The sequence below is a fragment of the Melospiza georgiana genome, chromosome 1 (assembly GCF_028018845.1).
Source record: "Melospiza georgiana isolate bMelGeo1 chromosome 1, bMelGeo1.pri, whole genome shotgun sequence".
NCBI classification, from domain to species: Eukaryota; Metazoa; Chordata; class Aves; order Passeriformes; family Passerellidae; genus Melospiza; species Melospiza georgiana.
The window spans coordinates 88,913,325-88,922,800 of record NC_080430.1 but is presented as its reverse complement, the minus strand read 5'-3'; the positions used below and the strand labels follow the sequence as shown (position 1 = coordinate 88,922,800).

The following is a 9,476-nucleotide window of genomic DNA, read 5'->3' as shown; positions in this document are numbered from 1 at the left end:
CGGTGCAGCGCCGCTTCCCCGGCCGCGGAGCGAGGCGGCGAGCGGAGGCGCCCGCTCCCCGGGGCCGTAGCGGCGGCCGCCGGCAGCCCGGCAGTGCAGCGGCAGCGGCGGCCGCGCCTCAACTTGGTGCGAGGCAGCGGCCGCCCCCACGAGCGGCGTGTGCGCCCGTCCCCGCCCGGAGGATTTACCCTGCGGGACTCTTGTGCTCGGGCGCCCGGTGACCGGGGCGGCAGCGGCGGGGCTGGCGGCGCCCCTCGCCTCGCCCCGACGTCCGCCCCGCAGCGACGGAGAGGAGGGCCGAGGTGAGTGTGGGCTCCGGGCGCCTCGGGTTCCGCTTCCCCCCGCCCCACTCCCGGCCGCGCTGGGTCTCGGGGGAAGGGAAGCTCCAAGTTCAGCAGCGCCGGGCTTCTTCCCTCTCCGGCCGCCCGCGGGAGAGCCGCCGCCTCGGCCGGCCGCCGCTTCCTCCGAGCGGGGTGACCCCGCCGCGGTGCCCGCTCGGAGGCAGCCGGCGCCGGGGACGGGCACACACCGCCTGCGGCTGCCTTCCGGCGGCTCGGCTCGGTGCTCTTGCCGCGGAGAGGGTCGTGGGGCTGGGGACGTCCTGTTGCTGCTGCCAGGGGTCGGAGCTGCCGTGTGTCAGCAGCCTCCGGCAGCGTGGCTGTTTGTGCGTGTGTGTGTGTGTGCAGGGGGAGTACCAGGGCACCGTCGTCGGCTCTACCTCTTCTTCACCGCTGTCGCATCAAGTTCGTTCAGTTGATGGTTATTATGTAACATGTGACCAATATTTTAGAGTTTCTCTTATGTGCTGGGCTCTGGATCAGCCTTATTTTGTTGCATTTTAATTCATAAAGCTGAAGAGGCTCGGCAAAGCTCTCCTTCTAATTGGTTGCCTAATGGAACTTGGTTTTCATGTGACTTTGGCCGTGTTAGCAGAGGGTTACTACCTCCTTCCACTCTAGGAAAGCAGAAGTGCGTGTCTTCTGCCCCCTCTACCTCCGCCCCCCTCTTATACTATTAAGCATGGGCAAGTTTCTTTAGGTCCCGCTTGTTTTTAGTAGATTCTGGAACCTGCCACTTCGTGAACTTAGAGCCTGAGATACTGAAATAGAAACTGATTTTTGTGCAGCAGCTGCTGAGAGAAATAACTTTTATGGCGATGAACAGGAGTAAAACAGCCTAACAGCCTCCTCGGTTTATATAAATGATGTTGGCACTACGTGAACTGTAAATGAACATAGCCAACAGCTGTGCAAACCAAAACTATGTAACTAACCATGTATTATTATAGCTTGCTGCTCTCCACTTCATTCCTTTGCAAAGACATTGAAGATCATGCTACCCTGAGCACTTGGAGCACCACAGAACTAGTTTTTCTTGTAAATACGAAGAATTACTTACCTTGAAGATAGCACTTGACTTTCTAGTGCCAGCTTCATCATTTTCTGTGACTTGGAATTGTGTCTGTGTTCTCCTGTGATGCTGGCCTTTTTTAAAGTGGTATTGCTAGCACTTTGAATTTGTTTGCTGCATTTTCTCAGGCTTACTTGTGAAACAAGAATGTAAACCTGAGATTGTTATTGTCAGTAGGGAAATTGTGGCAGCATGGTCATCCTCAGAAAAATGATACAAACATTACCTGGCAAGGACACCACACACGAGTCACCCTTCAGATCAAGGTGGCAAGGACAGCACATGGACTATTACTGGATGATGTCTCTCTGCTCAGAATTGTAAGCTACATGAATGAGTATACCTTATTCCTCATGTACCTTGTTCTTATAGGAATAGGGCAATTCAAAGACACTAATGTAAGTCATGAAAATGCTTTGAAAACACCATGTGACAGTCATTTCTTAGTCTAGTGGTGAGGTGGTACTGTTTCACTTTTATACGAAGATTTATTCCTCCCCACTCTTCATCTCAAAGTGAATTTGTTTGAATGAGTTCAGGAATAAGCTGTACAGAAAAAGAATGGAGGTAATTTAGAATAAATTTCAATACTGTATTGCTGCTTTAGGAAAATAGTATTCTGCTGTCCTTTCATTGTTGCATATGTGATAACCCATATGTTAGCTGTGAACTTTTAAAATATTTTTTCTTTATTCTTTCACAAAAGGAGTGTAATCTTTGTCTTCGGTCAGAGGACAAAAAGTAGCTTCAGAGACACGCATCTAAAAATAAAGTACTCCCAAATATTTAAATCCTTTGAATGTAATTTGCATCATGTTTTGTTCAAGAGACAAGAGATTTTTGACAGATTTTATATTTCTAGTAGGTTTTGGGTTGTTTTTTTTTTTTTTTATTTTAGGGCATATGGTGTCAGACTGTCCACATAGCACAAAAGTTTGATTCACAGGACCAAAATGGTATGGTCTTTGGCTCTGCAGTCTTCCCCAGCCTGAGTCTTGAGATGTCTTCTCATGGAAGTGCAGGGGCCATCTCTAGACTTAAGCTGAGCTGTATCAGGAGCTGTCACTGCTTATAAAGAAAATAAATCACTCACAAATTCAAATAAATTGATTTTTTTGGTGTGTAAGGTACATTAAAATACCTTTTAATAATTGTAGTAGTGCTATTTAAAATGGTGCTGTTTCATACTTAACCAATCACCCCATTAAGAATTTTGGAGTTCTTTTATCTGTCTTGAATTATAACCAAAATCTGGAAGCATGTTTTGCTCTCCTTCAGGCCAAGTTATAGTGCATAATTTGCTTTTCTGTGTTGCTCTTTGATTTTTAAAGTTTGTTTGGAAGGAGGTGGTTTTGGTGCCCCCCACCCTCTTTGAAGGGTCAACATGCTGAATTTAGTATTGAAATTGTGACACTGGAGTTTATCTGGGGTTCGTGTGGTTGAATGACTCATGACAGATACAAGAAGTGTTAAAGAAGGTAAATGTTGAATACTTCTCTCGTAGTATATGTCTTGTACATACTTAATAGAGGTAGGCTTGGATCATTACATGGGATGTTCTTCATCCTAGTCAATTTTTTCTGTCCTCCTTTGAATAGTGACAGATTCTTTATTATAAAGATGCACTAGACAGAAGTGAATATTCAATTATGCATTGTATAAAAAATGAGTATCTCTGGACTGTGTACTTCCTGCTTTCACTGAGCAGCATCTTAATTTTTGAGGTGTAAATTATTTCCCTTCTGTTTACATTTAGTCTTCTTATAACTATGTTTTTTCATTCTTTGTCTTCTTAACCTTTCTGTTGGATTTCTAATTCTCTACCTAGTCTAATGCTGCAGCAGCCTTTTTCAGGTCATCATTAAGAATGAAGCAGTAGTTTTATATGAAGGCAGTTGAGCTAGTGCTTGCCACTGCTGCTTTTGAATCTTGATACTTTTAATTATCAGCAGTGATGTACTCATATTGAGCAGAGATCTTCCCTGAGTTCCACAGGGATGCTTGTAATCCTCTTGTTTGTACTAGGCCTTCTTAATTTAGAAGGTTGCTGACCATACTAGTAATTATTTAACTTTCAGTGACACTTCTTCTGCATTTATTAACATTGACTTTTATCTGCCAGTGCATTACCTGTACATCATGGTTGATTAGCTTCCAGCTGGTTACATTTTTGGACTTATGTACTTGACCAACCTATATAGCTGTTAACTTTTCTGCTTTCTTTTTCAGCTCATTAATTAGTGCCTTTAAATGTTGCTAGCTTTATGGATCCTTGAGGCATCCTGCTGTTAACCTTTTGTTGTGTTGCAAGTTTGATTACATATTCCTAGTTCAAACTTCCTGTTTCTTAGCTAGGAATAAAATACTTGAAAGAGAATATGACAGAAATATTGAAAATATATCTGCAATGTTGAAATCATGGCTTTTACTCAACTGTTAGCACCAGGTCTATTCCTGACAGAAGTACTCTAAATTTAGCATCCCCAAATAAAATGTTTTAACTGCATGCTTGTCATAAAAGCACTTTGATACCATCTTCCGCTAATTCTGGCAAAGCATTTTTTCCCCTTTACAGTCTTTCTAGAGAGCTTAATCCATTATGTGAAATCAGCCCATTGTAAAAATCAATGGAATTGATATACTTTTAGCTAATGTATTAAAGAGCTGGCTAACTGCTCTATTATTCACTTTTTGATTACTTAAATACAGTTTTGCAGTATGAAATATGAAGGTTCTTTAGGGGCATTTACTTTCGGCTAAATTGGAAGCTTGTGACTTTGAGCACTGCATAAATTATCTCATACATGGGCTGTTGTAGGAATTCCCAACTCATGGAGGCATTCTTACCATTGGGTTCACATTAAGGTCTTTTTATTACCCACAAAAGAGAATTAGCTTGAATTCTAAAGCCCTTCACTATGCATCTTACTGAGTGCAGGTTTGTAGTATGCAAGTTTGTAGTACAGGAGAAGCAATTTTGATTCCTCCTGTCTTTGACCAATGGAACTGAACAGTCAGCATGGAAAAGATGTGTTTAGCTCATAACCTCAGTTGTCACTGAAAGCAAATGTGCTTGGAGACTTGATTAGTTCAGAAAAGGTACCCTTGGCAAGTTAGTCTTCCTAAGCTGGCTTTTGATACCATTTGCCAACCTTGTTTTTGTGATCCAGAGTTTTATTTTCAATTATTGAAAAACTCTACCGCAACATGTTTTTGTTTTGATTTTTTTTTTCCGTTCTCCTCTCTTTAAGTGATAAACTGTGGTATGGAAATTGACTATGAAGATACTTCAAAACAGTTTTTTTTTTTCATAAAGTATTTCGTTTTGGCATTAGAGTGGTCAGTTTCATTTCTTTGGAATTAAAAAGTTACCCTCGAGAGTAAGAGCTTTGTAATGGGGCCTTCTCTCATTGGAATCAGTGTTTAGTGACCACAGCAACTCTCATTGATAGTTTCAGCTCTATTGTCAGACTACCATTTAAGAGAAATATACAGGTAGGAAATTGAGCACTGCTTGTGTTGTGTTGCTGTTCTGTGTAATCTGATGGTCCTCAAGACATTTGTGTTTGTTCTCCTGTGAGGAGGTACTACTAGAGAAAAACAGTGTAAAGCAGCAGCAGCTTGCTGTGGACATTCAGACTCTGGGACTGGCTCATGTAAAGCTGCTGTGAAATTCACCTCTTATTTAAGGAGGGAAGTGTTTTCATACTTTTTTTTTTCTTGTGCCATGCTGGTATCAACTTTTAGAAACTTTACTCTTTTAGAAAATTTATCCAACAGATAATCCAGTTCAGTGTTTTGCTGTCTAGCTGAAAGAACTTTAGCATCCTTTGGAGGCAGAATGTGTGAACTGCTCTTGTGTTCCTTAATTCTTATCTTGCTTTATAAGACTTTGTCCTGTAAATTGCAAGCCAGTGTAATATTGTAAATTTTTTGGAAAATTTTACTTTTCACTAGTACTAATATTGGTTAAACTGTGCAAGTGATAGAATCTCTAGGAATTATATATTTTTTTAATGAGATTTCTTACTGTAGGTAAACTCTTAGTATTTTTTGTGCAAATATTTCTTTGTAATGGAATGCAGTACTATTTTCATGTTGAGTTCCAATATATCTTCCTGTAACAGGGTTCTTGATGTGTAGATGGGGTCATACGACAGAATTTGTCATCCTGGTTATATGGAACAGTTGAGTCAGAATAATATTCAACATTTAAGTTGCTTGTGAAAACTTGTTACAGGCAAGGGAGAGGGTATGTCATGTTCTTTGACTTTTTATTTTTACAGTGCATTAGAATGGACTCCAGAATTTCAGCTGGTGCTTCCTGTCAGCCACAGGAATGATGAAAATAACAGAGCACGTACATATCTCTCAATAAGTAGTTTGACAGGAGGCAGGAATACTGGTCTGGTTTTACAGGCGCCACATGACAAAGGCCAACAGAACCTGAAGAACTTGAATCCCAATCTGTTTACTTTTCCATAGCCACAGGTTATTGTTATCTTATCTCTTTTTCATGGTTTTTAAACCTGCTCTCAGTATGCTAGCAGTGCTTTAGTGTAAATTGTGAATGAGAACCAGAATTATGCTGACAATTAAAGAGAAGGTGATTCTTCCAGGGAGAAGGAAACAAATTTTGGGATTGGGCTTTTGAGTTTGCCCTTTTTTTTTTCCTCATTTTTTTTCAAAGGATTTGTTTGTTTGGTTTGTTTTGGTGTTTTTTATTTGTTTTTCAGATGTCCGTGAGAAACAAACCAGGGGAAGATGGAAATACTGGTAACAGGTTGGAATCAATTGTCAGTATATATAGAGAGATTTGAAAATTCTTATTAGATACCTGAATGGTGAAGCTGACTAAAAAACAGAATGAAAAATTGATCAAATGACCATGTATGTCTATAAAGACAAAGAGATATTTAGTATTGATCTGAATTATAGAATATGCGGAGTTGGAAAGGACCCACAAAGGTCTTTGAGTCTGACTCCTGTCCCTGCACAGGATTGTCCCCAGGAGTCACACCTTGTCCAAACACTTCCAGAACCTTGTCAGGCTGGTTGACCTCTCCTCTGAGGAGCCCAGGCCCTTCCAGTGCCTGATCACTCTCTGTGTGAAGAATGTTTTCCTCTTGTCCAACCCAGACTTTCCCAGACACAGCTTCAGGCCACTCCCTCAGGTTCTGTCACTGTCACCGCAGAGAAGAGATCAGTGCCTGCCCCTCCTCTTCCCCCCATGAGGAATTTGTAGCCATGATGGGATCTCCCCTCAGTCTCCTCCAGGCTGAACAGACCAAGTGACTTCAGCTGCTTCTCATTCAGCTTCCCTTCCTTCACCATCTTTGTTGTCCTCCTTTGGACATTCTCTAATAGTTCTATGTCTTTCTTGTATTGTGGTGCCCAAAACTAAACACAGTGATCAAGGTGAGGCTGCCCAAGAGCAGCACAATCCCCTCCCTTGAGCAGATGTCTCCACAACAGCATTCAAAAATGAGTTTAACAACCATGGCCAGGGTGAGCAAGGACTAAGATCAAGCATAAAGCTGCCTCTCACCCCAACCCAAAGTGGGTAACAAGTAGATGTCGTTTCATGAGCTCAGTTCTTAACTTTGCTAGGTGTTAATTTTTTAAAAAACAGAGTAAACAAGCTCCATGTGCAATAGGCTTCCAAATCTTCTGATGGCCCAAAAGCTTATTAGTTGTGGGCAAAAAATTACGATTGATCAGAGTTGTCTTTTCACTCAGTGACATTCATCAGTTTGATTACCACTATGAATAATTTAGCATTAAGAGCAGCCCAGGCTCTTATGTGCATATCCTGTTCATTATGTTTCTGCCTTAAATACATTCAATTGAGAACATTCACTGATGGAGCACTTTTAAAGTATCTTTAAGGACTCATTTAGGTTAAAATTAAACTAATGGATTTATTTAATTTTCAGTTCATTACATACTTAGGGTAATTGGGATTGATACACTTTTCAAACAGAGAAGCTGAAACCTAATTTTAGGTGCAAACTCCAGCTTTAACTACTGTTTCCAGACAATACTTCTGTTAGGAATTATTTCTGTTTGTCCTGATTGGAATATTAATTTGAATGTCCAGTTTGTGAGTTTGCCATTAAGAAATTAAGTATGCATTTTCACATAACTTGTTTTTTTAGATGACTTTGTGGTTTTAAAGGCTGCAGTCTGTAGTGTCATGTGAATGAATCAAATATCTGCTATCTTTATCTGATATCTTCAACCAATATCTTCAACCAAAAATGGTTGAAGAGGGCACACCAGAGCAGTCTCAAAGAGATACTTGAATAACAGCTCTACTTAGAATAGCAAAGAAAACCCCCACCCCTGCTAGCAGTCTGTAGCTTTGTTCACCCCTTTTCCAATATACTCTTCCAATTTTTTCTTCAGGGCTTGCTGATCAGAAGTTTTAGAAAGCTGGGTACTTAAATTAGTAATAGTTTAGTAAACTTGTTTTGTTTTCAAATTCTGAAGATAGTGTGGATGTGTACACATCATACAACAAATATTAAGCTTCCTAAGGTGCAGCAGAGGTGCTTTGATTTATTTGAAATACATATTTCAAGAAAAAAGTCATCCCTTAAGGCCCTCTGTCTGCAAAGAATGGTTATATAGTTGAAGAACTTCTTCAGGCTGATGTTTCTAAATATTTGATTTTGAGGCTTATTTTTGTGAACTGAAAGTCTCAGAAATGGCATGAAAAATACAAAGTTGTTCAATAACTTTAGGAAGTAGAAGAGCACAGTACCACCTCCATGAGCCCTAATACAGGTCAAAAATACACTCTGTACCTTCTTAGAGTCTTTAAAAGGCCTTTAGATTCTTACTGGGACTTGTTCCTTGCTCTAGTGCTGTGTGTGTTCAAGCAGAGTTACAGATAGGACAGTCCAGTAAGTTAAACATACATTTGCTTCAGACTTAGCTTCAATCTAATTAGCTGTCCTCTTAGAAGAGCAGCCAGGCAACCTTTTGGAAATGTGGTCTGAGATAGCTGTGAGAAAACAACTCCAAGCTGCTCAGTGGTTCCTTTCCTGCAGCTTCTGCTGTAGTTTAATTGGGCACTGAAGTGAGCAGGGAGAGCCATGTGACCTCAGGGATGATCAGGAATTCTTCATTCTTTGTCAAGTTCCCTGATAGAACAGAACAGAGTGGGGCAGCTGCTGCTGTGTTAGATTGCATACTCATCAAAAATGTTTTAGTTGGTTGTTTTTTGGGTTATTTTGAGCATCAAATTGGTTTTATGTATGATATCACAGGTTTTATGGACACTGGAATAAAATAATTTGAAATTGTGTAGCCTAAGCTGCCCTTAAGGATGATGTTGATCTATACAGAGTTCCAGAAGTAAATGGCTGATAATCTAGCCTTCAAAACAACTGATGTTATGAGGGCTTAAAATTGTTCTTAGTATAGCTTTAGAAAAAAATTCTCTTCATTATAGGTTTTTGTGTGCTCTGAAATTTGTATTTGATGTTTGGCTGTGAATAGATTCATTGAATTGCTGGAAGCTGCATTAATATTTTATCAAGTCTAAAGTTGTGTGTTGGTAGTTAAAATATTGCTTGTATTTTAACTTTGTTGTTGTACAAAATGTTAAAGAAGAGAAAAGCATTGGTACCATTGCTGCCCAGTGACACTAACAGAATCCTGCAGAAAATATTAAGCAATCCATCAACTCTTGCAGGAGTGCAGTTGGAAGATATTTAAATGTGGTATATCAGAGCAAGATGGAAGAAAATCTGAACTTGGATAATTGAAAGGCATGTGGTACAGCCTTTTTTTTTTTGCTATTACATATTCAAATGTTATTTCATAATATTATTCACATTATTCTGCTATAGTGTCATGTCATCAAATGAAAAAGAGTGTTTAGAAAGCACAAAGAATTCAAGGAGTCTAGTGAGCAACCTGAGCTGGATAAAACATTTTAAAGTAATTAATACATTATGTATGCAGACTCAGCACAAAACTTTTTTCTCTAGCAAAATATACTTGCCAGATTCTGTATCTAATTTTGTGCTGCAGTTCTAAATCATAAAATCTTTATA

At 40.2% G+C, this 9,476-nt stretch overlaps 1 protein-coding gene across 1 annotated transcript in view; it reads left to right on the top strand.

Annotated features, from left to right (window-relative positions):
- The first annotated feature begins 233 nt into the window (after positions 1-233).
- Positions 234-9,476, top strand: part of GALNT1 (polypeptide N-acetylgalactosaminyltransferase 1) — an 87,057-nt gene continuing 77,814 nt past the window's right edge. Inside the window, exon 1 of the mRNA XM_058022422.1 lies at positions 234-302. The gene's annotated coding sequence lies outside the window, so the exon portion shown is untranslated. The remainder of the gene's footprint in view (positions 303-9,476) is intronic.